Genomic DNA, 27146 nt, shown 5'->3' with positions numbered 1-27146 from the left:
CCCTGGAACTGAAGTTTCAAACAGTTGTTAGCTGCCATGTAGGTGCTGGGATTCAATCCCAGGTCTTCTGCAAGAACAGCCAGTGTTCTTAAATGCTGAGCTGTCTTTCTAGCCTGATATATACCCTTCTTATGTAGTCTGGAGGTTCTTCCCTGTTCTTCTGCCCCTGTGGACCGCTCCTTTTTATGACTTCCCCCTCATTGCTCATGCAGTCTGCCTTCTGCCTTTCCTCAGTTTCTTGCCTCTTCTTTTTGTATACATCTGTGCACATTTTCCCCCTGGCTCCTCCCAGCTCTGCCTCCTGGTCTCTCTCTCTCTCTCTCTCTCTCTCTCTCTCTCTCTCTCTCTCTATCCTAGCTCTGTATCTGACAGCAGTCCCTTTGCCAGGAGACACCTGTTCCTTTGCTCTCAGTGGTGTGTGTTGCTGGAGCTGGCCTCTGATTGGAGTAAGGTGATCTGAGACCCCAGGGCTACCCCCTCCTGCTAGAGCTCTGACCCCTAGAAGGGTTTGTTTTCTGACCTCTCCAAAGCCTTCCTGCAAGTGGCCTGCCCTGACCATCCAGCTTTCCAGTCAAGGAAAGCAGGGAATGAGCCATCTCTCATCCACTGCATATGTGACACAGATGGTAGATGGTCTGGAACCCAGAGAAAGACAAGACGCACAAGTCATCAGGCACCCGTAAGGAATGTGTCATCATGTCATTCAGGTCCTGATGGAGTCCTGAAATGGACAGAGTCATGGCAGACCTGCTCTTTCCAGCCTGGGAGACAGAGCTGGGAGGGCCCAAGGCCACCCTGACTCAGTAAGCTGCCTAGGATCATCCTATCTCTCTCACTTCCAGGACTTCCTGGACCAATGAACTTCTTCCTCAATCTGGCCAGAACCTGGTCCTGCCCCACCTGGCCAGACTCCTTTCCTTTGCACACTCACCTCTCCCATCCTGGCTCAGAGGCTGCCCCCATACTACGTGATTTCTGACCCTGAGCTGTGGCACACACAGGTTGGAGAGGAGAGGACTGACTCTGGATGAGTGGGCCATGCTAAATCCCAACTCTGCCACTTGTTAGTTGGGCCATCTTAGGCAAGCAACTTAACCTCTCTGAGCTGGTTTCCTCCTCTGTAAAATGCAGACAGCACCCCTTCCTTGCAAAGCTGTTATTAGGATTAGCTGTGAGGGTAACCTGGTCCAGAGCTGGGTATAAAGTAGACATTCAACAAAGCATTTGCTAGGGATAAATAAATGAATCAATAATAGATGAGTTGTAGAATTTAGGCATATGTATGTGGGGGGGTGGAGAGCGAGTGCCAGGTGTCAGGGATGACATGAATGATCAAGGGTGTGGAGGAAAGAGACCTTAGAACAGGGGCAGAAGTGGACAATACCCATGCAGACAGAGGTATCAAGGGGAAGTGTCGGGCAGGTGATGGTGCAGGGACACAATTGCATGGTCTGGAGGCCAGGCGGGAGGGCTTTGCTTGCTTGCTGGGCGTCTCCTAGTTCAGGGACAGGAATGACCCGAGGACCTTACTATGTGACTCCAGTGCTCCAGGTGGCTCAGAGTGATCACAGCAGCAACAGCGCCCCCCCCCCCAAGTAGAGGCATCATCTGCTCTTCACAGGAACTCATTAGCTTCATGTTACAGATGGGCAAACTGAGGGCCAGAGGAAGGGAGGGTTTGTTCTGGCCCACTCAGCTAGGACTGTTCCAGTCAGGACTCAGACTCTGGTCTAGCTTGCTCCGGAACTGGGTGTTCAGTCCCCTTGTGCCATTCTGTGTGCCATTCAACCTTCCAAAGGAAGGATCCATATCTCTGGGCAGGGAAAATGTGTGCATCAGGTAGCTTGGAAACACCTCCCATGAATGGGGGGGAGTAAAGAGGGCATTGCTAGAGGACGAGGTGTGGAGGCTCCTAACTGTGATCTGTTTTAGCTGGGGTCCATTTCCTCTGCCCCATTTGGCCTAGTTAGTGCCTCTATCTTGCTGATCCACAGAAAAGTCCTTGTGATACCACCCTGCACCCACCTCTTGCTGCAGGACTGTGGCCAAGTAGACTCCCCCCTTTCTGATCCCTGTGTGCCCCAGTTATGAAGAAAGGCTAGCAGTACCCACAAGCTGGGTGCAGCTGAAGGTCTGTCAGGGCCAACTTAGGGCTGCGTGCAGAGATAGTGCTGGGCAATGCTGGCTCTGTCTCCCATCCCCAAGGGGACTGAACCCCTGGGTCAGACAAGACCTCACTTCTATACAACAAAAGCCAAAAGAGACTGTATGTGCTATGGTCAGACTCTGATGCTGACATCTCCCAGAGTGGGCACTGAATCTAGCTCTATGATAACCTTAGATGTACTCTAGGGATTGTACATCCAGAGTCTTTCCCCTACAATCTAGGACGTCAGGTAGGTTTGAGCCCTTCTGCTCACAAGGTCGAATAGAGGACAGGGATGTAGCTCAGTTGGCAGAATGTTTGCATAGCACACATGAGGTCCTGGGTTCCACCATTAGCACCAGTAGAACCGTGGTGGCCCACATCTGTAACCCAGCACTTGGGAGGTAGATCTACAGCAGGAAGATCAGACATCCAAAGTCATTCTTGGATACATAGTGAATTCAAGGCCAGCCTGCTTTACATGAGGTCATGTTTATCAATCCAGTCAATCAATCAATCAACCAATCAATCAATCATCAGTCAATCAATCTTCAAGCAATCAGTCCATCCATCCATCAGTCAGTCAATCAAATAGAGTCTGTCTGCATGCACAGGGTGGGGACAGGGTACCTCTCATGAGCCAACTCACTCATATTTCCAACAAAATACACACCAAGTGGTGCAACAAAAATTCCAGTAACCCCTCCTTAGCTCGGTTTTAGCATCAGGCCCAGGACAACTTTTTGGTCACTGAAGCTTCTGAATTTCAACACCTTGGAGGACACAGAATCATGGGCCTGAGAGCTAGCCTGTGGGGCTGATGTGAGGAAGAGCTGAGTTACTATATATAGGGCACTCAGACCCAGGCCTGGCATACGATGACTGCTGTAGACACTAGGGCCTGTATCCAGTTCCTCCCTTGCTCAGGACACTCCTATGGCTTCCAAGTCCTCTGGATAAAGTGCAGGTAACTTAGCCTGGCATCCAGGGCCCTTTCTGACTGGAGTCCTGCCCATCTCCTGTCTCAGGTGTTTCACCTAGACCTCCTGCACCCTAAGCTCTGGCTTCAATGACCTTCCCCCCCCCCCCTTTATTTGAGTTCCTTGCATGCACCAGGTCCTCTTTCTGCAGACTGCTTCACTGACTGCCTCTTTTGCCCGAAGTGGGACTTCTCATCTAATTTTTTAAAGTACTTTATTTATTACTTTTTTTTTTTTTTTGGTCTTTTTGAGACAGGGTCTCCCTGTAGCCCCAGCTGGCTGGGAACTCGCTCTGTAGACCAGGCTGGCCTCGAACTCACAGAGATCTGCCTGCCTCTGCCTCCCAAGTGATGGGACTAAAGGTGTGTGCCACCGCACCTGGCTACTTATTACTATTTTTTATGTGTATATTGCTTGCATGTATGTAAATTCACCTGTGTCTTGCAGTGCTGTTGGAGATCAAAAGAGGGTGCTGGATCCCCTGGAACTGGAGTTATGAATGGTTGTTAGCTGTCCTGGGTCCTCTTTGCAAGAGCAGCCAGTACTGTTAACTGCTAAGCCATGTCTCCAGCCTGCACTTAGATTTTTTAAAAAAATTTTGCGTGGTCCTAAGCGGGCGTGGTGGCTCACACCTTTAATCCCAGCACGCGGGAGGCAGAGGCAGGTGGATTTCTGTGAGTTTCAAGGCCAGCCTGGTCTACATAGTGAGTTCCAGGACAGCTGGGGCTACAGGGAGACTCTGTCTCAAAAAAAAATTTTTTTTTTGCGTAGTCCTATAGGTCAAATGGCTCAACCCCCGCGCAACAAGAGCTGTGAAAGCTGCAGGTCTCGCACTAGACTGACCTCTCTGAGGGAAGTGGCCACATGTGTAGTCTTCTTGGCACACAGCTGGTGTAGAACAACTGGATTTCCTCACCCAGCCATGGCTCAGCTTCAACTCAGGAACTGAGTATTCAATGTGTTTGTTGAATGAATAAATGAAACACAGCTTTGGAAGGAAGATTTCCCTTTAAGGGCCCCCATGTGCACCCCAGGAGAAGAGTCTTGAAATCCTTGTCCTTCCCTCCTCAAATTCCTTAAGTGAGTTTTATAAAGGGGACCAAGCTTCACAGAGCCTCCAGGATTGCAGACCTTGGGGAGGTGGCTTCAGCACATCAGGCAAAAACCACTTGTCAGGGTTTGGTAGAGCCTCTGGGGTCTGGGGAGCAGGGGTGGGTCGAAAGAGGCCTCGGGGGCTCTGAAGCAATTGCTATAAAATAAACTCTATAATCAGGTAAATGCGTGCACACGGGGGTGGTTCCCGTGCAGCTGCGGGCGTCCTCTGGCCAGCCAGAGGGGACCTGTCTAATCTCAGCGTAATGAAAACGTGGGTCTAATTACTACAGCAGGCCAGGGCTGGGTTGAGACTGGAGTGGGGGAGCTGGTCCTGGCAGTGGAGTTAGATTTAAACTGTCAGGCCGAATCTGGGAGAGGCCTGATTACCTGGCCTGCCTGGGCTTTGTGTCGACTGTAATTTCCTGGTCACCAGCCGTGAAGCTGGGGCTACCTTCCTTTTCCTGCAATGGGGGTCCAGGCCCTGCCTTGCTGACCCTTCATTTCCATGCCAGATCCACCCAGAAGAGCTGGCTTGGGCCCTAATAGCTGTTCCTATGGGGGAGATAGGGAAACGGATATACAGGTCAACCATGCTGGCTATGTGTGATACCTGTCTCAGGTTATATGATGTAAGGATTGTGTACATTAGCAGGATATGGATGACATTGTGCAGGAGACACACATATCATACACACATTTGAGGTGTTCCCATTACATGTGGAATATGTGGGATGCAGGTATAAGTGGTATGGAGATGCATATAAATGATACGGGTGGCGTGTCTGTGGACTGTGTGCAGTTAATTCATCAATTAGGCACACTGAAGGGTCATACACATGTGCAGTATGATCATGTTACCTGCATGTAAGATATATGCACAGACCAGGGCCATGTGTGCACAGGTAACTTGGGTATTCATAGTGATGTGGACTGTTCATGGATGAAGTCTTCCTTGCCTACCTACTGTCCCCCAGCACCAGCTGGGTGCTTGGAGGTAGGCGGTAGGTGGGAATTGGTTATAAAGTTGTTGAATGAGTTTATGTCACTATAAAAGGTACCAGAGAGCTGTGTGGTGCACATTTTAAAGACTCGAGCATAGACTGTGTGTGTGTGTGTGTGTGTGTGTGTGTGTGTGTGTGCATTCTCCTGCTGTGGATCTTGGCATGCTGAGGGCAAGACTGTAGAGTGCTCCTGATGAGATGGATTCATTCAGGGTGGTATGGCTGGAGATAGTGGACTGTGGTCATACAGGTTTGTGATCAGGGCCTGCCTCCTCCACTGGCAGACTGTGTGACCACTGGCGTGTTAGTTACTTTTCTTGTTGTGATAAAATACCTGATAAAAGCAATTTAAAGGAGGAAAGTTTAGGACTAGTGAGATGGCTTAGTGGGTGAAGGTGCTTGTCGCAGGCCCAATGACCTGAGTTCGGTCCCTGGAGCCCACATTGTGGAAGGAGAGAATTGACTCTCACATGTTGTCCTCCATTCTTCATGTGCACACCACGGCACACATACATACTCATTCATACAAATAAATGAATGCATTGATTTTTTTTTTTAAGGCGAAAGGGTTTATTTTGGTTCACAGTTTGAGAGTACAGTCCATCCTGGGAGGGCAGGCATGGCAGCAGGAGTCTGAGGCAGCTGGTTGAGTTGTGTCTGCAGTCAAGAAGCAGGGAGAGATGGATGCTCAGTTTGCTGAGTGTCTTTTTTCCTAGTTCATATTCCAGCCCATGATGGGTGCTGCTCGCATGAGGGTGGGTCTTCTCACCCAGTTAGCCCAATCTATAATCTTCCTCCCAGACATGCTCAGAGATATGTCTCCAAGGTAATTCTTGATCCTGTCAGGTTGACAATCACTAAAGGTAAGTCGCTTAACCTCTCTGAGCCTGCCTCTTCCTCTGTAGGATGGCTAAAAATCCTGGCTAACATTTGTTGAGCCCACATGAAGCCTGGTGCTGTACCTGGTGCTTATCTTGCTGGTTTAACCACAATCCTAGAAAAGTAAGCACTACACTTGCTCCCAGCTCCCATTTCACAGGTGGGGAAACAGAAACTGTCAGCCAGGTAACAGTGACACAGGATTCAAACCCAGGCAGTCTGACTGCAGAATGAGTTTGCACTGCCAGGCTGATGGGGCACACCTACTACACAGATGCATCATACAGATGTACTCTACCAGCTCTAGATCTGGCACATAGCAAGAACCCAGAAAATGCCATTGGCACGTGGTATGCACATATAGGATGTATCAAACAGCTTGAAGAGAACAAGTGAGAAATACATGTGAAATGTGTCTATGTGCAAGTCATGGAGGTGAGTTTGCATGGTGTGCACAGATTACATTTGTACAGGGCATGTGAGACACACATGTGCTTATTTTTACATGAAAATGGCAACACAAGGCGTGCAAACCAATGTAGCATGATGTCTTGGGATGTATGATAAAGCATGCAGTTTCTGAGATTAGGAGACAGAGACTTGAGGTCTGTGACACAGATGAGCCTACCCAGGGTAATGACAGACATCTAAGGGGCAGATATGCCCTGGGTGACAGACAGTAGAGATAGGGATATGGACTTGCACATAGTGGACACACAAGTTTTATGTGTGTGCGTGCGCACGTGTGCATGCATATACACAGTGGCACAGTGCCTAGGCTTGGTAGCGTGTTATTTTTACTGTTTGAAATGCATTTGTTTATTAGTGATTCACATTCTGTGCATCTTCGCTCAAGCTAACGGACCACCCTATTTAAAACAGACAGTTTCCGGGTGCCAGTCCCCTCTTCGCTGTGCTCTATAAAATGTAATGTACCTTTAACGTATGACATAACACATTTTAAAACATTGTGTGTGTGTTGTGTATGTTTGTGGTGTAGTGGTACATGCATGTAAGTATGCATTTGGGTGTGTACAGGCCTGCAGAGGCCAGGGGAAGATGCTGTTTCTGCTAGGCTGGTCAGCCATCCAGCTCCCAGGTTCTGCCTGTCTCCACCACCACAACACTGCAGTTTGCTTATACTTGCAGTCAAGCCTTGATGGCGCTTTATGTAGGTGCTGGGAATTCGAACTCAGGTCCTCATACTTGCACGGCCTGTTACCCACTCAGCCATCTCCCCAGCTAGTCATAATTCACGTGATTTATGATGCTTGTGACTTTCTCCCGCACCAGAGCGGGAGCCTCTGTTGAATTTTCCTCTACTGAGTCCCCAGCCTGGTAGGTTGCAGAGGTCCAAGCTGTATTTGCTAATAACTGGATATGCAGTGCAGCACTGTGGGGGTCGCTGCACAGAGCAGATCCATGCCTGTCGCCAGGGGAGTGGGGCCACCTTTCGGCACGCGCGTGCATGGTGCCTGCGCGCTCACTTGGGTGCTCCTGGTGTTTAGTTTAGGTGGTGGGCGCACCCCAGTTGCAGGCTGGCCATCTCTGGGTCACCTTGCTTTCCTACACTGTGGTCCTGGCCGTGGGCCGAGGCCCCTCCCAGCGCTCTCCGGGGCGCGACCCCGAGTACTCGCGCAGGGACCCGGCTCGGCGCGTTTCCCGGCGGCCACAGGGCGGAGGAGGGAGCGGCCCACTGCCAGGCCGGCTGGCAGGAAGCGCTCATTGTCCCGGCGGGGAGTTCCCGGCCGGCACAGACTTAAAAGAAGAGCCCCCTGCCCCGCCGATTCGGTCATCCGCTCCGGGCATGCTCAGTGGCCACGCCCTGCAGCTCCAGAACCGGGTTCGAATCCCCGCGCGCTGCGCAGATCCACTGGGTCAGGCTGCCTGCTCCGCGCGGTGGCCCTGGCATCCTCCGGAAGGCGCAGGTCGGGGGCGGGGACCGCGTTTCATGGGAAGTTTTACCAGCTGATGGGAACCCGCCAGTACAGCTCTAGTGAGCTAGTGCGACCCGGGGTGCCCACATCGGGGCCTGAAAGACCCTCTTTTAGGTAGGATTTTGCCTGCTAGCGCTATGATGGATGGGGAAACTGTGGCCCGGAAGGGGACAGACTGGCTCAAGGTCGCCAATCACAGTCTGACACAATCACAGTTTTGACGGTGTCAGGGACCCTTTTCTCGGTGTGTCCGGAACAGCCACTTTTGTGGTTGTGGATTGTAGTGGATTGAATCCTGATGTCCCATTCTGTCCCGTCTGGAGGTGAGTAGGAGGAAACTGAGGCTCAAAGAAGTGGAATCTTTTGCTGTTCCCACTAAGCCCAGAGAAGTCAGGTGAGTGGTTCAAGGTCACACAGCAAAACGGTTGTGAAGTAGGGCCCTGGCCTCCACCCACCGCGGGGCCTGGACCTCTTCCTGGGGACAGTCTTCTCCCTGCGTCCTGAGATGTTGGGGACCCATCCTGAGGGATCTTCGATGACTGGGCCAGGAGATTCTGATTATGGAGGAACGGCCTCCCCTCCACCCCTGCCCCCCACCCGGGAACCCTACACCGGGGGTAATTGAGATCAGATGCAGTTGTGACCCGCGGAATGCTCCCGGGAACCTGGAAGCATTTATTGTCTGGAAGGGGATCCAGGGCCCCCTCCCGACCTCCCTCCTCCTTCCCTCCCTCACTGCCTCCTCCCCAGGCGGCTGAAGGTGGACTGCAGAGGAGCCTCGGGTGCTGCCTGGGGTTAGAGCTCCGCCTTGATGAATAGAACTGCTGAAAGCGCCGGCCTGGCTTCCTCCTTCCTGGGGATACAGTTACAGGGGCCCAGACTTCCTGCCCCTCCGGCAGCCTCTCCTTGCAGGGTGGATCTGCAGGCTCTCCGGCAAGCCACGCGGCAGCTGGCCCGGGTTCAGTCAGACTGGGGGCTCAAATGTCACCTCCTCGGGGAGGCCCTCCCTGACCACCTCCTAGGAACCAGGCCACCTACAGGCAGCCCCTCCACCCAGCCTGTTTCCTTTGGGTCAGATCCCTTATGACCAGCTGTTATTTTCTTATAACAACAGTGTTTACCTCGGCCCTCAAGCCCTGGAGGGCCTCAGCGAGTGGGGGACTGTGTCACACAGCATAGGTGTTCAGTAAGTACTAGTTAAATGACCAGGACAATGAACCAGCATTTCCCAACCCTCTCCCTTTGACCTCTGAGAATGGAACTTGACCTTGAATCTCTGTAGCTGAGATTTCCCACCCCTGCCCTCCTGACTCCAATTCATCATGACTTCACTTTTTCTAAAACTCCAGTTTCTGCCTCCTCTTCTCCCACACCAGACCTGGAAGCTCCTGGCTGGCCCTGGACCCTGAAGCCTCAGTGCCTGAATACCCTGCTTGGCTCTCCTCTCTCCTGTGGTGTGACTCTGGGCAAGTGTCTTGCTCTTCCTGAGCTGGGAGAATTCTTCAAACAAAAGCCAATATGGGATTGACAAGGGTGAAAGAAGGGAAGGGGGCTTGAACGCCCAGTGCCTGGACTTGTGGTCTCAGTGCTGCCCCCAGGGGAGCACTAAGCTTTGAAGAACATGCTTTAAAACATAGTTTAAAAACACCACTTGGAGTTGGGCGTGGTGGTGCACACCTGTAGTCCCAGCACTGGGGAGGCAGAGGCAGGGAGGCAGAGGCAGGCAGATCTCTGTGAGTTCAAGGCCAGCCTGGTCTATATAGTGAGTTCCAGGACAGCTGGGGCTATAGGGAGACTCTGTCTCAAAAAAATTAAAAAAAAAAAAAAAAAAAAGTTCAAAAAAACCCAAAACAACAACAACAAAAAACCACCACTCGGATGGTTTCTTTAAAAAATATTTTAGGGGCTGGAGAGTTAGCTCAGCAGCAAAGAGCACTGGCTGCTCTTGCAGAGGACCTGGGTTTGAGTCCCAGCATCTACATTGCGACTAACAACCATCTGTAACTCCAGTTCCAGGAGAATCTGATACCATCTGACCTCCATGGGCATTGTAAGACTTACATATATGCAGGCAACACACACACACACACACACACACACACACACACACATATTTTAAAAATTAAATATATATCGTGTGTGTGTGTGTGTGCCTGTACATGCCTGTGCCATTGTGTATTTGTGGACATCAGATGACATGTCAGAGTTGGTTCTCTCCTACCATGTGGTTTCTGGGATTGAACTCAGGCAGTTATGCTTGGCAGCAATCACCTTTAGACCCTGAACCATCTTGCCTGGCCTCAGTGATTTCTTAGTGTCTTAGGGCCATACTATGCATGCCTCTGTACTGTCTTCCTGAGATGTCTGGTTGCAGTGTGTCCATCCATTCAAATCGATGTGCCTCAGTGTGCGCTGGCCTTGGTGTTAAACCCTCATCGCCAGCTCCCTGTCTCATTTTCTTTTCCCTCTCTGTCAAGCAGCCTGGAAGCACAGCTGCATGTGTCAGCACACCTTTGTGTGACCTGAAGAAGTCCCCTTCTGGGAGAACCACAGCCCTGCTGGATTGTGGCTGTGCCAGCAGAAGGCAGCTGGCTTCCCGACTGACAAGTCTTGCCACTAGAGGCAGATTGGCTGAAATTCAGCCCTTCAGGTGTCTTGTTCACTGCTGATTGAAGGGCCTGGAACTGTGTCTGGCACATAGAAGATGCTCAGTAAATATCCAGTCAGGGTGGCTTCCTATGTGTGACCTGGGCTTGACTTGATAGTCCTCTGCTACCACGTTGGAATTCACAGTGTTATTTGAGCAAGTGGCTGCATGCACATTTTCATTTTTGCACTGATCTCAGTGTGTGCTCCTTAAGGCCTGCCTGGTCTGCCAGATGCCAGCTAGGTGAGGCTTGACACACTACTCTGAGGCAGTCAGCCATAATCCCTACCCTGGAGGAGCTTAGGATTCACTTGTTTGAGGTTCTTGGTGTCCGCTGGAGGGCGGAGAGGCAGTGCCAGGGCTGTTTTGGGAGAGGAGTGATGCCCTAAGGAGCACTGGAGCAGGCTTTCTGGAAGCAGACCCCCAGGGTTGACATTAGAAGAATTTAACTCAAAAGGAGAGGGGAAGGGCGTTCCTATAGAAACACTGAAGATGGGCACAGGTGACCAGAAGGTCTGAGGGGACAGAGGCAAAGAGTGGGAGAGACACTGGAAAGATAGGGGTGAAGGGCCTTGATGCCAGGTGAGGGGGTTTTAGGTTGTGTGAGCATGAGAGGGTTCCCAGGACTCCAATCACTGCAGACCAGTATAAACCGGGTCTCAGCTTACATAGTGGCTACAGCTGGGGGGTGACTCAGGACTTCCTAAAGCAAAGATGCTGCCTCTCAAAATCTGCTTCAAGGCCACAGTTTTTGTGCATGAAAAGCCAGCAAAAAAAAATGTAAATTCCCAAACAGGAGCCTTTCAGGGGGCACTTGCCCTGGTCTGGAGGCATCAGGAGGCCAGGACCCCTGCCTTCTCCACTGGGCTCTTTGGACTCTGTGCTTGCAGGAACTTGCCCTTGAGGCAAGACACTGGCTGAGGTCCCATGTAGTTCTAGTGTGGTCCAGTGCACCAACCTCCAGCACCCTCAGCTGGGTGAAACTTTTTTCACCCCTCTCAATCCTGCCTTCCAGATTAGCCTTGACAAAGGTGGCCTATGCTGCCACCTGGTGGTCACTCTGCAGTACTAGCTTGGCAACAGATTTAGACCTGGAATGCTATGTAGTGTGTGGGCACAGTCCTGCCCTTAGGGACTCTGTGGTGCCTGTGTGGATCTTGTCAGGTCTGCTTTCCTTCCGTATTTCTTAACCACGGGGACTTGGGCACTCTGACTGTCTAATGCAGAAGCCCGGAGTTTGCTCTTAGTTCCTTCTGCTCTCTATATCTCAAATTCAGTCTGTCTGAAAGCCCTGACATGTCCATCCTTTACGTAGATCTGGAAAGCATCCCCCGCTGTCCATTTCCAGGACATTTTCCCCCTCTCTCTGTCTGTAGGCCACACTCCCACTGTCCAGCGGGACCTAGCTAAAACCCACAAGCTATTCTCACAATTCCCTGCTTAAAAAACATCAGTAGGTCCCTCCTCTCTACAGGGAACCTGTCTGGAAGCAATCCCTTGCGTGTCCCAGCTCTGCCTGTACCTGGTCCCTTCTTGTCAGTTTCAATTGGGTGGTGCCCTACAGTGGTCCAGGCCTGGACTCCAGTGCCTGCTGCTTACTTTCAGAGTTCACCTTTGTGTCCCTGGATATGTGTGACTTCAGTCAGCTTGTTTAATGCAGTTTCCCCACCTGGAAAGCAGAGTTAAGGACAACAGTGCCTCCTTCAGGAGGTTATTGTGAGGATGGGAAAAAATGCCATGTATGAAGTTGTGTTGAGGCCCTGGAGAGATGGTTCAGGAGTTAAGAGGACTGGCTGCTCCAGCAGAGGACCAGGGTTTGGTTCTCAGCACCCACATAGCGGCTAACAACTGTCTGTGACTCCAGTTCTAGGGGATCCAGTGCTCACTCTGACCTCTATGGTCCTTGCACACATGTGTTGCATGTACACACATACAGGCAAAATACTCATACACATAAAATAAATGAAAATATCAAAAAGAAGTTGTGTTGGATTGGGGCTGGGTACAACTTGAGGTGCAGGTGCACAAGCAAAGACACCCTCACTTCTGACACGGCAGCTGTAAGTTTGAGAGACTCAAACCATCTTCAGTTTTGAGAATTTGCTAGAAAGACTCACAGACACCCTGGGAATTGCTTATGGTTTGTTTCAGGGAGGATTCACATGACGATTGGCCAAAGGAACAGACATACAGTCTCTGTCCAGGTGGGTATGGCCTGATCCAAAGCCCCACACTGTAAGTCATGCGCCGGGTCTTTCTCCCATGGCCAGCCCCAACCCTAACATAATGCAGGTGTGGCAAGCCCACCCTAAATTATGCTTGTGAGACTTTCAGTTCGATACAAGACTAGGTAAACAGTCTGTTTTGTCAGTGGCGGGTTCATGCCTGTCTCCCCATCAGTGTCTGCACCTTGGGGTAAGAGAGCATCTGTCCTATTATTATTTATCTTCAAAGCTCAGCACAAAGTGGGCACTAGGGAGCAGGTTATTAAGTTAGTATTTGAATTTCCCACTACAGAATGGAATTTAAAAACTAGATTAGACCCAGAGAAAGAATCTGAATACAAAATACAGGAGTCCAGTGAAGAACTCTGGCCTCATACTCACCATTAGAGAGATAACCATGTCAACTCAGCCATTAGCTGAATGCCAGGTTCAGGGTTAAGGTTGCCTATACCATCTCTTTTCTCCTTTAAATCTGTGTGTACCCAATTACCTCCATCTCAGAGAGGAGCACAGGTGGCTTGCCTAAGGTCACACAGGAAGGGTCAGGCAGGACTCATGTTCGTTGGAGAGAGTCATCCTCATGGCCTCTTGCTACAGTTACGTAATGTGATGGCAGCCTGCCTGACTTCAAAGGGCTGTGGGGCAGAGGAAGTGATATGCCGTGGGTCCTGGTGGCTAGAAAAACAGATTGCAGTTTCATGTGCCGCAGGACCTTCCAAGGATGGAGGCTGTGTCTGAGGAGGGAGCCAGTGAGCTCTGGGTAGCCCTATCCATCTTCCATAGGGACAGGGACCTGGAATGTCTTGAGGGCCAGACACAGTTGAGAGTAGGGGGCTGGGATCCCCTTTCCTGCCCTCCCCCATCTCTGCTGGCCTTTGCTGGGGTCGGGACAGAGGGCAAGGGAAAGGGGAAGGAAGATCCACCCTGGGCAGAGGTCATCAGAGGAGCAGAGGGAGGTGCCTGGGAAGGAACCATAATTCAGTGTTCTCAGGCCCAGGTTGAGCAATGGCTCTAAGAAAAAAGGCACTCTGGGTTTGGAGTGGGCCACTTGAATTTAATCTCTGGAGCAGGTGGGACTGATTCAAAGCCTGGAACAAACACCATCCAGAGAGTCTATTGAGAAGGCCCTGTTCTGGGTCCAGGGGTGGCTGGTCCTAGCGCTTTGCTCATGGCGTCTTTTCCCTCTGGGCCTCAGTCTCCCAAACTGTTGAATAGAGGTATAGGTGGGGTGGCTGGAAATTGACAGACCTCAAGGAACTCAGACCAGGTTGGGAGGGGACTGGAAGTCATGTCAGATGGATTCTAGTGGTCTCCGTCCACGGGCTTGAGCCTTACTCCTCCCCAACCCCTCCCGGCTTCTCCTCTGTCCACCATACAGACCATAACTCTCTCTTCTCCTTTTCTATTTTCAGATATCCTAGAGTTCTGAGGAAGGCCCAAGCTGGCCGGCGCCTGCCCAGGAACTCTGAGCAGTGTGGTGGCCTGTGAGGGGAGGTGTGAGCTCAGAAGGACAGAGCTTTGGGGCCCCAAGGGGTCCAGGCCCAAAGGCCTATGGGGGAGCCTCAGGAGTTCTTTCCCTGCCCTGGCCCTGCTCTTTCCCTTCCCCAGGACACACATTCCTATTGGAGCCTGGGCTGCCCAGGAGGCTGGTGATGGGTAGGGCAGGAGGAATGCAGGCCTGGCTCTCTGCCCAGAGGTTCACCCTGTTTGGGGCAGTCTTGGGGGCTGTGCTTGGCTGGGCAGGGATCTGTAGCCAAGGGAGCAATGGCTGTACTCTGGATGCAGGGGAGTCAACTCCAGACAGCCTGGAAGATAGTCTTCAGCTTGGTTTCCTTCCCTGCCCCGGGCCCAGGGGGACTTCCCTCCTGTACTCTCAGAATTATATTTAGGGTTTCCACCCAGAGATGGGGTGAGTACTAGACTACCTTCAGTCACTGAAGGAGCAAGCAGACCATTTTCTGCACCCTCTCTCCCACCCTCCAGAGAATCCATTAGATTGCAGAGAGACAGCACTCTGAAGGCCAGGGCGAGATCCACTCTGTCTCTGCTTGTAGAGATGACTTTAGGGGAGAGCACTGTGCTATTTTCTCCCCACCTCCTAGCCCTGGTGCCCAAATCTCCCTCCTCTGGGTTGAGAGCCTGGCATTTCCAGTGCCAGAGCCCCCTTCTCATTCCACTGATTCTGAAGGGCACTGGGCAAGTCCTTCCTGGTCTCTGGGCCCATTGTAAAATGAGCAGATCTGCATCAGCCTCCTCCAGAGCTAGTGTGTGCTGCTGGTTTCCTGGATAGAGAGAGCTTTAGCTCCAGGGTTTTCACCTCAGGTTCTAAGTAGCCCTGGCAACCTGCTGCTCCCCTGGCAGGGGAAGGGTTTAGGGAGGGAAGGAGGGATGGAGGTATCTTTGTTCAGAAGATACTCCCTAGTGAAGCTTCTTGAAGCAGGTCCTGCCAGAAACAGAGACAGACACAGGCAGAGAGGGAAGAGCTAGAGAGAGAGAGGGGAGGGAGGAAAGGCGGGAGAGAGATACAGAGAGAACAAAGTAGAGAGACAAAGACAAGTGTGGGGACAGTGGAGGAAGGTGCATTTGCTTTGCAGAGTGCCCAGGCTGAGCACACATACTCAGGCACACACTTTAACACACAGATGGAGCATGCCCTAGAATGGAAGATTCTGAGAATCACTTCTGATTATTTGTTCAGATTACACATGTGCACACATGTAAACACACAAATTGTGGGTGCACACACAAACTAACACACCTACACACACAGAAGTAAGGACACATGGACACACATATACATATGACCACAAGCACACACACAAATGTACAGAACACGAGTGAGTGCATTAAATACATGGCACACAGGTAAGTGAATGTGCAAGTGTTGCAAATGCATTCACACACAAATGAACAAAAATGTGCACACAGGTGTGAGTTCACATGTATGTACACACAAACACATGCTTATGCACAAGACCAAGCACATACACATGTTCACAAGTTTGCACACACACACACACACACAAAAAGATACACAAATGCATGCCTAGATGCAAACACATGCCCCAATACACATACAATACAGAAGCACATAAATACATATCCATGCACTTGCATACAAATACACAAATGAGCACATGCATGTGCAAAAATTGTGTAGGCTTGCATATGTATGGACACATATGTGCATACTTATACAACATAAGCACACATTCATACACATGCACATACAAGTGCACAAATATACATCAACACATTTTTCACATGCGCACATTCATACATGTGTACATATACCACACATGCAAACACATGCATACATGTATACATGCATACACACAAATAAAACATATACACAAAAACACATGCACACTTGCATATACACATGCACACAAACATATAAACCCATAAGAGCACACATATACACATGCACACATACATACAAATATATGTATCCACATGCAAACACATGTACACACATACATCCATGCACATATATATGTGCATGTGGGTGAAGGCATGCACACACATATGCACCCAAATGCACACATACACCTATACACATATGCCTGTACTGTCACATGCATAGGTGCACGCACATGTACATATGCATTCACACACCATGCATACACTGGTACACACAGAAAAACGCCTGTGTGCATATAGACATATGTGTGCCCATACCAGAGTGTACATGGTATGCACACATTCCTATATACACAGATAGTGCACATGCATGCACACATTCATGCACACAGGCATGCACACAGATAGCACACATGCATGCACACATTCATGCACACAGGCATGCACACAGATAGCGCACATGCATGCACACATTCTTATATACACAGATACATGTATACATGTACACACACACACATTAAAACATAAATGCACATGCTCACTTGCATGAACACATACATACTCAGGCACACACTTTAACATACATGCACACACTCATGCTTGTATGCATCATTGAACATGTACCCATGTACATACATACATATTCACACTCATGAACATACTCACGCACACCCACTGTGATCGCATACAAACATGTGTGCACACTCATGAATACACCCACATGCACACACATGTGTGAACACACTCATGAATACACACACCCAGACACTGAACACACAAATACACATGCATGAATACCTGCACCTGCACACGTGTGCACACACTCGTGAATACTCACACCCACGTGCCCACACGAGATTCTGATTCCTCTCTTCCCATGCTAAGCCCGGCTGCGAGCACATGGCCAGTGGAAGTGTTGAGGGTGAGCAAGGAGAAGCACTGATTCACAGAGGGCAGTGTTGGCAGAGAAGTGAGTGCCCACTGGCAGAAGGCTGCATGGCCTTGGGCTTTACTTAAGAGCGGAGGTAAATGGTGAGGTCCAGGATGGATCCTACTTGTGTGACAGTGGGGTCAGGGTTGGGAAGAGAGTGTGTCCATGGGAATTCTAAAGGGAAAATTCCCAGTCTTTAACTGTGTTTCCCTATGTAGGAGATGACAGGGGAGCTGGTAGGAGGGACGGAGTGGGAGGAAAGCAATGTGGACTGAAGGTGGAGATTTGAAGGCACGTGAACACATGCATGTGCATTTGTGTTTCAATGTGTGCATACATGTGTACCTCTATCTGTGCACATAGGAATGTGTGCATGTGCATCTTTAGTGTAGGTTAGTTCGGTTTAGTTGAGTCAAATTATGTGAGTTGAGTAGAATGTAGTTATTTTGGTTTGAGTAGAGCGGAACTGGATTGTGTCATGTTGGGATAGGTTGGGATACGTTTAATTTAGTTGAATGATTGGAGTTGGGTTTGGTTGATGTGTTAGCTTTTCACGGCTGTGACACAATACCTGAGTAAAACAACTTCAGATTTATTTGGCTCACAGTTTCAGAGGTTCCAGTTCATCATGTGGGGAGGGTGTGGTGAAGCAGAGTAGTTCACTTTACAGCAGCTGGGATGGCGGGGAGGTGGGATGGCGTCACCCACATTCCACATCCACAGTAGATCTTTCCCTCAGTTGATGCTCTCTGGAAACTCACAGACACACCCAGAGGCCTGCTTTACCATGCTCCCCAGAGCATCTCAGTTCAATCAGGTTTACAATCAAAATTAACCATCAAAAATCCACTCCTTATCAACTTGACACCCAGTAGAGTGGAGATGAACTGAGTTTGACTTGAATCTAATCTTGTAGCGTTAAGCTGGGTCAAGTTGGGTTGAGTAGACTTAAATTTGAATTGGCTGAGCTTGGGTTTAGGTTAGGTGGGCTGGACTGATTTAAGATAGATTAAGGAGACGCGAGATGGATTGAATTGAGTTGAGTTGAGTTAGGCTGGTCTGGATAAGAAAGTTAACTTCAGGTAGGCAGGCTAAAGAGGAAGATTCAGTGGACTCAGGAAAGGCTCAGGAATGTGGAGTGAGGCACCAACAACGAGAGACCTGGTAAATAGAGATGTCCACGGCTGAGATGGAAGTTGAGTGTGAGTCTGAGATAGTTTGGCCAATGCATGATCCATCTCAGTGTTTCTCCATTTCCTTTACCACTCAACACTCCCACTGGTAATGGAACTTGCAGCTGTAATTCAGGTCTTAGAATGGGAAGGGGGGAGGGGAATGAATCTCATGAATGCAGTGTGTGTGTGTGTGTGTGTGTGTGTGTGTGTGTGTGTAAAACTTAAGTACATATCCATAGGTTATTCTTTAAAAATAATTTTTTAATATATTATTTTTATTTTATGTGTATGAGTGTATTGCCTGCATGTATGTGAGTGCACCCGTGTCGTGCAATGCCTCGGACGTTAGAAGAAAGCTTCGGATTCCCCTGGAACTGGAGTTAAGGCCAGTTCGTAGCCACCATGTGTGTGCTGGGAATTGAACCTGGGCCCTCTGCAAGAGCAGTTAGTGCTCTTAACCGCTGAGCCAGCTCTCCAGCCCCCATAGGTTATTCTTAAGCACCTGTTAGGCTAAGGCATACTGTGTCTGAGAATTAAGGTCTAGGATCACCCAGTGTGGTAGCATATGCCTTTAATTCCAGCACTCAGGAGGCAGAAGCAGGCAGATCTCTGTGAGACAGAGGCCAGCTTGGTCTACAGAGTGAGTTTCAGGCCAGCTGGAGCTACTGGGAGACACTGTCTCAAAAAAAAAAAATCTCCTAGAATCTTTACTCCGATGGAAAGGAACTTGGATTGGTGGAATTACTGGCAGGAAACGTTTTAAAGGAGAATGAAAGGGAAAAGCAAAGGTCTGAGGGCCTCCTCTCAGTTTCTCAACACTTGGGGAAAAGGAAATTTAGTACTAACTGAGCACCTACTGTGTGCTTAGTATTTTCATACCCACCATTTTAGTAAATCCTTCCCAAACACTTCAAACTGTGGCCTAAGTAGTTTAAGCAACAATGCCAATGTCACACAGCTGAGGTTGGTGTGGCTGTCTGTGGCAAAGGAGTGAAAGAAGATCCAAAGGACTTGGATGGGCAAAGGAGGTGAAGGGAGCTGGAGAGATAGCTCAGTAGTTAAGTGCACTAGCTGCTTTTGCAGAAGATCTGGATTTGGTACCCAGCACCCACGAGGAGGCAAACAACCACAATTCCAGTTCCAGGGGATCCGTAGCCCTCTTCTGGCCTCCTTGGGCATTGCGTGATGTGGTTTCATTTAACATACATGCAGGAAACACACACACATAATAAATAAATAAATAAATAAATAAATAAATAAATAAATAAAAATTTTAAAAAAGAAATGAGAGGGGGGTGAAGGGCCAGAGGAAAGGGCTGGATTGGGAGAGGGAGGGTGAGAGTCAGAGGAGACTGGACTGGAGACAAGTGGATTAAAAGGCCCCAGGAGAGGTGAGAGGATAAGAGGTGGTGAACCCAAAAATGCCATTGTCAGGACCTCACCAGGGAGCTTGGACCCTCTGCTAGGCAGTGGTGGGCTGGGTGCTGATTCATTACCTTCAGCATTGGGAATTGGGACCCCCCCCCCCAGGATGTAGACTGGACAGTTGTTCCAAAGAGCTCCCCAAGCCCTTCCCCCACCCATCGTTTGTCTTCTATTCCTGAGGTGCACCCCATTGTCTGACAGATGCTTGGGAGAACAGGCCTCAAGGGCTTGTCTGGCAGTTGGTTAGGGTACCCTCTTGGTGTTTATAGGACAGAATCACAGAGCTGTGCGGTCACCTCAGTGTGCTGGTTGCTTGGAGAAGATGCACAGTTCCTGTTCAGAGGGCGGCCTGAGGGAAGAGTTCCAGGTTTGGCGGTTCTGGGGTGCCCACACACCCAATGCTTCCTTTGTCACAAAGTTGTGGCTATGAGCATATGGTTGATCAATGCTTACTTACCACTCAGTTTTTTCTTGTGGTCCCGTGGTCTTGACTAGATGGTTGTGCTTCCTTCTAGAATGCGCGCGCGCGCACACACACACACACACACACACACACACACACACGATAGCCATTCATTCCATCCTGCTAATTTATTTAATAAATACTGATGCAGTTCTTATTAGGCACCAGACAGCATTCTAAGCACTTTGCAAGAATGAACTCTCAATATTCTTAACAGTTCTATGACAGTGGTACTGGCTTTGCTTCCAGTTTACAGATGTAGAAACTGAGAGAGGTCAAGTAATTTGTTTAAAGGCATTGAATTAGGGAATGGTCGGTCTGGAATCTGTGTCTGTTTCCCTCTGAAGTAGTTCATTCGTTCACTCCACACATGCTAAGTGCTTTCTCTGTGACGGGCCTTGGGCCCATGGGAAGGAGCCACATTTATTCATGGTGGTGGTAGCTGTCATTCAGGGGCAAGGGGACCTGGGGTGGAGGTTGTATTATGGGAAAACTGAGGTATGGGATCGGCCATGTACAAAGACACCAAAAGACTCACGTGGAGAAATTGGGAACTGGGAAGTTTATTCTCCCCAGCTGGCTTGAGCAGAGTTACCTCTCTAAAGAACTGAGTTGAATTCCCTCACAGAATTGATAATTCCCCTCCTATTGTTACCGCACTGATGGGTACACAGCCTACGTGATTATTGACACAGGTGTTTGGTGCCCTAAGATCATCAAAGGAAGTTTCTTCTGTGGGCACGTTTGCACAGGAAGATATTTAGGACAGGAGTTAAAATATTTTTTTAATAGTCTTATTACCAGCGCTTTAGCAAACAAGGCAATTGTATATGGATGTCCCACTAGATAACTGTGGTATTTATTGCTTTCTCCTTTTCAGTTTTGATTCTTGTTTCAACACAGATTTTAGTAAGCATTTATCATTTATTTATTTTTTTAAACTATCTTATTTATTATTTTTATTTTATGTATGTGTGTATTGCCTGCATATAGGTAAGTGCACCCTATTGTGCAATGCCTGTGGAGGACAGAGAGGCTGTTGGATCCCCTGGAACTGGAATTACGGACAGTTGTTAGCTGCCATGTGGGTGCTGGGATTTGAACCCGGGACTTCTGCAAGAACAGTGTTCTTTTTTTTTTTTGGTTCTATTTTTTTTTTTTTTTTGAGACAGGGTCTCCCTGTAGCCCCAGCTGTCCTGGAACTCACTATGTAGACCAGGCTGGCCTTGAACTCACGGAGATCCGCCTGCCTTTGCCTCCCAAGTGCTGGGATTAAAGGCGTGTGCCACCACGCCCAGCTACAGTCAGTGTTCTTAACCGCTGTGCTATCTCTCCAGCCCCTTTACTAAGCATTTATAAAACCTCTAAAAGGTAAGTATTATATTATAATGTATAAAATCAGTCATAAAGCAATGTTAGGCTATACAAAAGTAACATTAAATGCATGGCTATATTTCTTTTCCCCATCATTTGGCATGCAGGGGTATAATTTTGGGCTGTTGCCACAGCTGAACTTACTATAAGTAACAGCTTACTATAAGCTTTCTATTCTGTGTGGGACGGCCCTTCAACAAATGTCCATTTTTTTAAAAAATATTTTATTTATTATTTTTATTTTATGTGTATGAGTGTATTGCCTACATGTGTGTAAGTGCACCAGTGTTGTGCAATGCCCACGGAGGCCAGAAGTCTTCAGATCTCCTAGAACTGGAGTTATAGATGGTGTTAGCTGGTTCTGGGAATTGAACCCAGGTCCTTTGCAAGAACAGCCAGTGTTCTTACTGCTGAGCCATCTCTCTGGCTCTAGTTTTTTTTTTTTTGAGACAGGTTCTCACTAGCCCCAGCTGGCCTGGAACTTGCTATGTAGATCAGGCTGGCCTTGATCTCATAAGAGATCCACCTGTCTCTGCCTCCTGAATGCTGGAATTAAAGGTATGCACCACCGTGCTACAAAATGTCGTTAGCACCATGTGAAGAAACTATTCAAGGAAAGAGTACAGGCCTGGGAGTCATTCCAGACTTGAGTTGAATCCCTGCCTCAACATTCTATGATTGTGTGGTGTGACTTTGACAAATGGCTTTGACTCTCTGAGGCTCAACCTCTACTTTCCTCTGAAAAAACAGGGTTGGAGGATGTGTTGACAAGGACCAGAGATAGAAATGAGGCAGACAAGTTTAGAGGAAGGGCCTCGATTCCTGTCCTTGGCCAGACTTTTGTGGGCTTTGGTTCCAGGTCTGATTTCTAAATGGTTTTAGGGTTACCTCTTTAGAAAGATGGATGTTACGGTAGCTTTGGAGGCCACAGAGGCTTTGACCCTCACCTCTGTTTCCCAGGTGATGAGGGAACGATAAACATGAGCTTTGCCATTTCTTAGAATTTAAATTACCACATGAAAAGATGGAGGTTTCTGGGCTTTGGTGACACTGAGTAAGGTAAAGCTACTTCCTCCTGGTTAAAAAAATAGAATCTAAATTCTACTCCAGGCCCTGGGTGGAGACCCAAAATACTACATGCTAATGTCTCTTCCTGTTAAGGGTTAATCCAGTTGGGCTTCTCCCCTACTTCTTCCCAGGAGATCTGAGTCACCTGGAGACATGCTAAGGAGATGGGGTGTGTGATTAATTATGTCCTTCATGACATTATGCACTTTTCCTTCCTAGAAGTCCCTCCTTCCATGCAACAGAGCATCTGTCATGTGGTACAGCAGAACTTCTTCCTTGCCGCCTGCCCATTTACCTGAGTCTTAACTCAGAAAAGTGTAACTTTTTCTTTTCCTTCTCTTTCTGATATTGGCCAAAACCTGAGCATGTTTTCCCAGACACTCAATAGGAAGAACTATAATAAGAACCCAGGCTTTCATATCAGACACCTGGAGACAAAGCGTGAAATCACAGCTTTATTCGCAGTCCTGACAGCAGCAGGTCCAGGGGAGTAATCTCCAAAGCCTGAGCCATAGGCAACAGTTGTTTTCCAGTATACTTAGACAACTGGCATCCTCAGATCCTGACATTGATGAATGTTGAGGTCATGGAGCCTTCTAGCCTATGTGACAGTGGACCATGCACAGGGTCTATGTTGCCTAGGGCTGTGCACAGGGGTCTCCAATATATGGGCCATAAAAAGTGTGGGGGGGGGTCCATGAGTTGGAATTCCAAGCCAGGAAGTGTTTCTACAAAAGCAGAAACAAAGATTATACACTTGTTTTCTCAAGCCAGCAGGCAGGCTGGTTTCCTAGGTAACTAGGATTTGTTTTCTTAAGCCAGCAGAGGCTGACAGGCTAGACTGTTTTCTTAGTCTAGGTGCTCTGGGTTTTTTTCTCAGTTAATTTTAGTTTTCTTCCTTAATGATTCAGTTTTCTTCTTCTTGGGCTTTCTCATTGGTTCTCTGAAGCCCTGCCTTGCACCCCCTTCCCCTTCCCATGAGGCTGCTTTCTGATCTCTATGGCAAAAGGTAAGGCTTTTTTTCTCCCTTCCTCTTCTCCATCTCCCTCCTCCTACTATCTGCCTGCCCTGTATTTTTCTCTTAAACCATCATAAAAATGTCCTTGAACTTCCTTCTGAGTATGCTGCTAAATTCTTTTATCAACAAGACTAAGGAGCCAAAAGAAAGAATCCTGATTTCCCTGGTAATATGGTGTCTGGGGCAGTGCCCAGCTACCCCTGCAGCCCTTGGTTGCCCTGCAAATGCTCCAGCTTCAGCAGAGGCAGGAGGTACCTCAAGGTGCAGCCTGGCCAGCATCCCCGAAAACCCTTCTTTCTCCTTCTTGAGGACTGGGAGGAAACAGCCCTAGGGACTGTGCAGGCTGGGCTTTCCCCCACAGGGCCTTCCTCTCCATCCAGGTCAATGTCAGAATGGATCCAAGGATGCCAAATTGTCTATATATACCGGAAAAGGACTGTTACCTGACTTAAGAAAGGACTCAGCTTCCCTCAGTTATCAGTGCCAGGGCTGCAGGCAAGAGCCACCTCACCTCTCTACACCCTGTTGCCTTCCTTCCTGACAGAGAACAGCGTGGGGGTCCTCAGGTGTTCCAGATTGCCCTGCCTTCCTTCCTCTTTTAATTGAATTAAATTAATTAATTGAAAAAGTTGTATTGTGTGTGTGTGTGTGTGTGCATGAGCGAGTGTTCATGTGTATGTGTGCAGGTGTGTGCATGTGGAGGCCCGAGGTTGGTATTGGGTCTCTTCCTCTATCGCTCTCCACCTTATATTTTGAGACAGTGCCTTTCCCTGAACCTGGAGTTCACAGATTCAACTAGTCGGCTGTCTAGAGAGCCCTGGGGATCCTTCTGCCTTCCCAGTGCTAGGATTATAGGAGTTCACTCTCATACCAGGCTTTTTTGTGTGGGTGCTAAGGGGATCTGAATTCAGCTCCTCACACTTGCCAGGTAAGCACTTTACTGACCAAGTATCTCCCCAGTACCCCCCACCCTCCTCTTTTGATAGCTGCATTGAGCTTTTTGGTGGGGAGGGGACACTCTGTATCCATTCTGTCATGGGGGTGCACAGTCTAAGATTGACTGGCTAGAATCGGGACACTCCATCTTGCTGGTCATAGTAGTTGGTTCAAAGATACTACAAGAGCCGAGGCAGAGCAATCAGAAGAGACCTAGGAATCTCGGAGGATGTGTGATCCCAGAGATATTGTAGTCCCCATGAGTGTCACTTTGGGAGTACCTGCCTGTGAGTGAAGCCAGCAAGAGGAATAGAGAGAGCAGAGTGAGAGCAAGAATGAGAATGAGCATGAGTGAGCAAGAGAGAGAGAGAGAGAGAGAGAGAGAGAGAGAGAATATGTATTTGGATGTAGCCCTATCTGCCAGATTTTCGGCTTGAGACTCTATTCCCTCTTCTTTGCAAAAGTGAAACTGGGTGTCTTTCACTTGCACTAGAAGCAATCCTGGCTTATTCAGGGGTTCCTATCCATAGGAGAAAACCCCAACGTCAGAGGTTGCTGCGGAGATCAGATGAGAAGCTGATGTTAAGCAAGAACGTTTTCCAGGCTGTATATGGCTAAGTGGTGGAGAGTGATTAACAGAGCATTAGAGCAGGACACATTCTGTGCGTGGGATGAGTCAGTCCACTTCTATTTGAAAGGCTCCAGACAGTGGACTTGTATAGCTCTGGCCCAAGAACTAAAGAGTTGTTCAAAGCATGAATTCCTGCTGCTGAAGTTTCCAGTTCATAGGGTGCAAGCTGGCAAAGGATGATGTGCCCTTGCCTCAGGGCACGACTGTTTCTCATGTGACCAGTTTATTTTACAAAAGACCACACAGGGCACAGAGGGAAGACTGGATTCTGTCACCTGCAGGCAGCTGGATTGGGCCTTCTCAGGGAACTCCTGGCTGTGTCTCACCATGGTCCGGCTATTCATGGACCCCATCCATAGGCTGGAAAAGGATGCCTGCCTCAGAACCACAACATCTATTTGTGTTTGCATTCCCCTTGGAGCCACAGACTCCACCAGGAACAGTCCTCCTTGACTTGATAGACCCTGACTCTGGCTGGCCCCCTCTCCATTTCCAAATCCTTGTCCCTTGTTCACCCATTACAAAAAATAAATTTCCCAAGCTCCTTTGCAGTCAGGGGAAGCCATGTGATGCAGTTTGACAGAGAGAGGTACCTGGGACTCTGCAGGGGTTGCCTGCTCCCTTCTCAGCCTTACCATGCTTGGAGCATGGGTCTGAAGGGGACATACAAAGATATAGCCCTTGTAGAGGGTGAGCAGCAGAAGGATTGGAGCCCACCCCTTATGACTTGACTGAGCATGCCTGGACTGCCACCTCTGTACTTCCTGCCATTTGAGGAAAAAAATTCCCCATCCTCTCTCTTGATTTAACCACACCATGTGTGGGGTTTTTGTCATATGCAACCAAATGTACTCTTGACATACCAAGCCAGCATGTCCTGGCCACCAACTCTTTCTGAAATTCTTTTGAGGTATCTAGAATATTTCTTTCTCTCACATCTAGCACCACAGTGACAGACTGAATGAACTGTATAATTATTATTTATAATTATTGCACCAGTACTGATCATTTCCCAAGTGCCTCCTGGGGGCTTGGAATTGGGCCAAGTGATCCTGGGAATCTCACAAGGTCCTCATTTCCTAATGAGGAAACCAAGGCTCAGAAATGACAAATGACTGGCTCAACGTCACACAGCTAGAACCCTGAAGTTGAGCTCTGAACCCAAGTCCATCTGACTCCCCTGCTCCTCACCTTCAGCAGGTCTAGTGCAGCAGGCTTCTTTAACAAGTAGGGAGACTGGAACCCAAGAGGAAAGGTAACTTCCTGACAGTTACACAGGAATTTCAAGGAATCACAAGAAATCAGATCTTCTGGGTCTCCATTCTATAGTTCTCTTAGTGATAATCTGCACTTTAGTCAATGATGGGGCTTGAAGTCTAGGCTAAGGTCTGGGGGCAGTTGGAGCTATGGAAAGTTCTAAACAGAGTTAGGCTGATTGGCACAGCAAAGGAGGACTGATAACATCTCTTCTTCCTTAACTGGTGGAGGTAGGGGTTCCGTGGGGTGAAGTTTTACAGTCCCAGCAACCTCCTGAGCAATTGTAGTCCCTCAGCCAGAAAATTGTTCTTTCCCAATGGCTCCTCTGCATCAGGCAACTGAGCCCCTGATCCAAGGAGCTGACATCTCATGCTCCGTGGATTACTCAGATGGTGGGGGCAGGTGGGGAAGATGCTGGTGGGGTAACCAGTAGGCCATCCTGTGCTAATCAGGTGGTACCAGCTGCCTAGTGGTGAGGTTCCTATGATAGGGGACCTTGCAATGGAAACACCCGGATGAGCATGGGAACGCTCTTCTTAGCAGTCTTCTGCTTGTTTATCTTTCTTCTTGGCTCATCCCTGCTAAGATTTGTGTA

General features: G+C 48.9%; 1 protein-coding gene across 1 annotated transcript in view; it reads left to right on the top strand.

Annotated features, from left to right (window-relative positions):
* Positions 1-7847: 7847 nt before the first annotated feature.
* Positions 7848-27146, top strand: part of Ptgs1 (prostaglandin-endoperoxide synthase 1) — a 45152-nt gene continuing 25853 nt past the window's right edge. Inside the window, exon 1 of the mRNA XM_029563687.1 lies at positions 7848-8432. The gene's annotated coding sequence lies outside the window, so the exon portion shown is untranslated. The remainder of the gene's footprint in view (positions 8433-27146) is intronic.

The sequence above is a fragment of the Nannospalax galili genome, unplaced genomic scaffold (assembly GCF_000622305.1).
Source record: "Nannospalax galili isolate Female #2095 unplaced genomic scaffold, S.galili_v1.0 scaffold34, whole genome shotgun sequence".
NCBI classification, from domain to species: domain Eukaryota; kingdom Metazoa; phylum Chordata; class Mammalia; order Rodentia; family Spalacidae; genus Nannospalax; species Nannospalax galili.
Note: the sequence above shows the minus strand (reverse complement) of the source record. Positions and strands in the feature narration are given on the sequence as shown.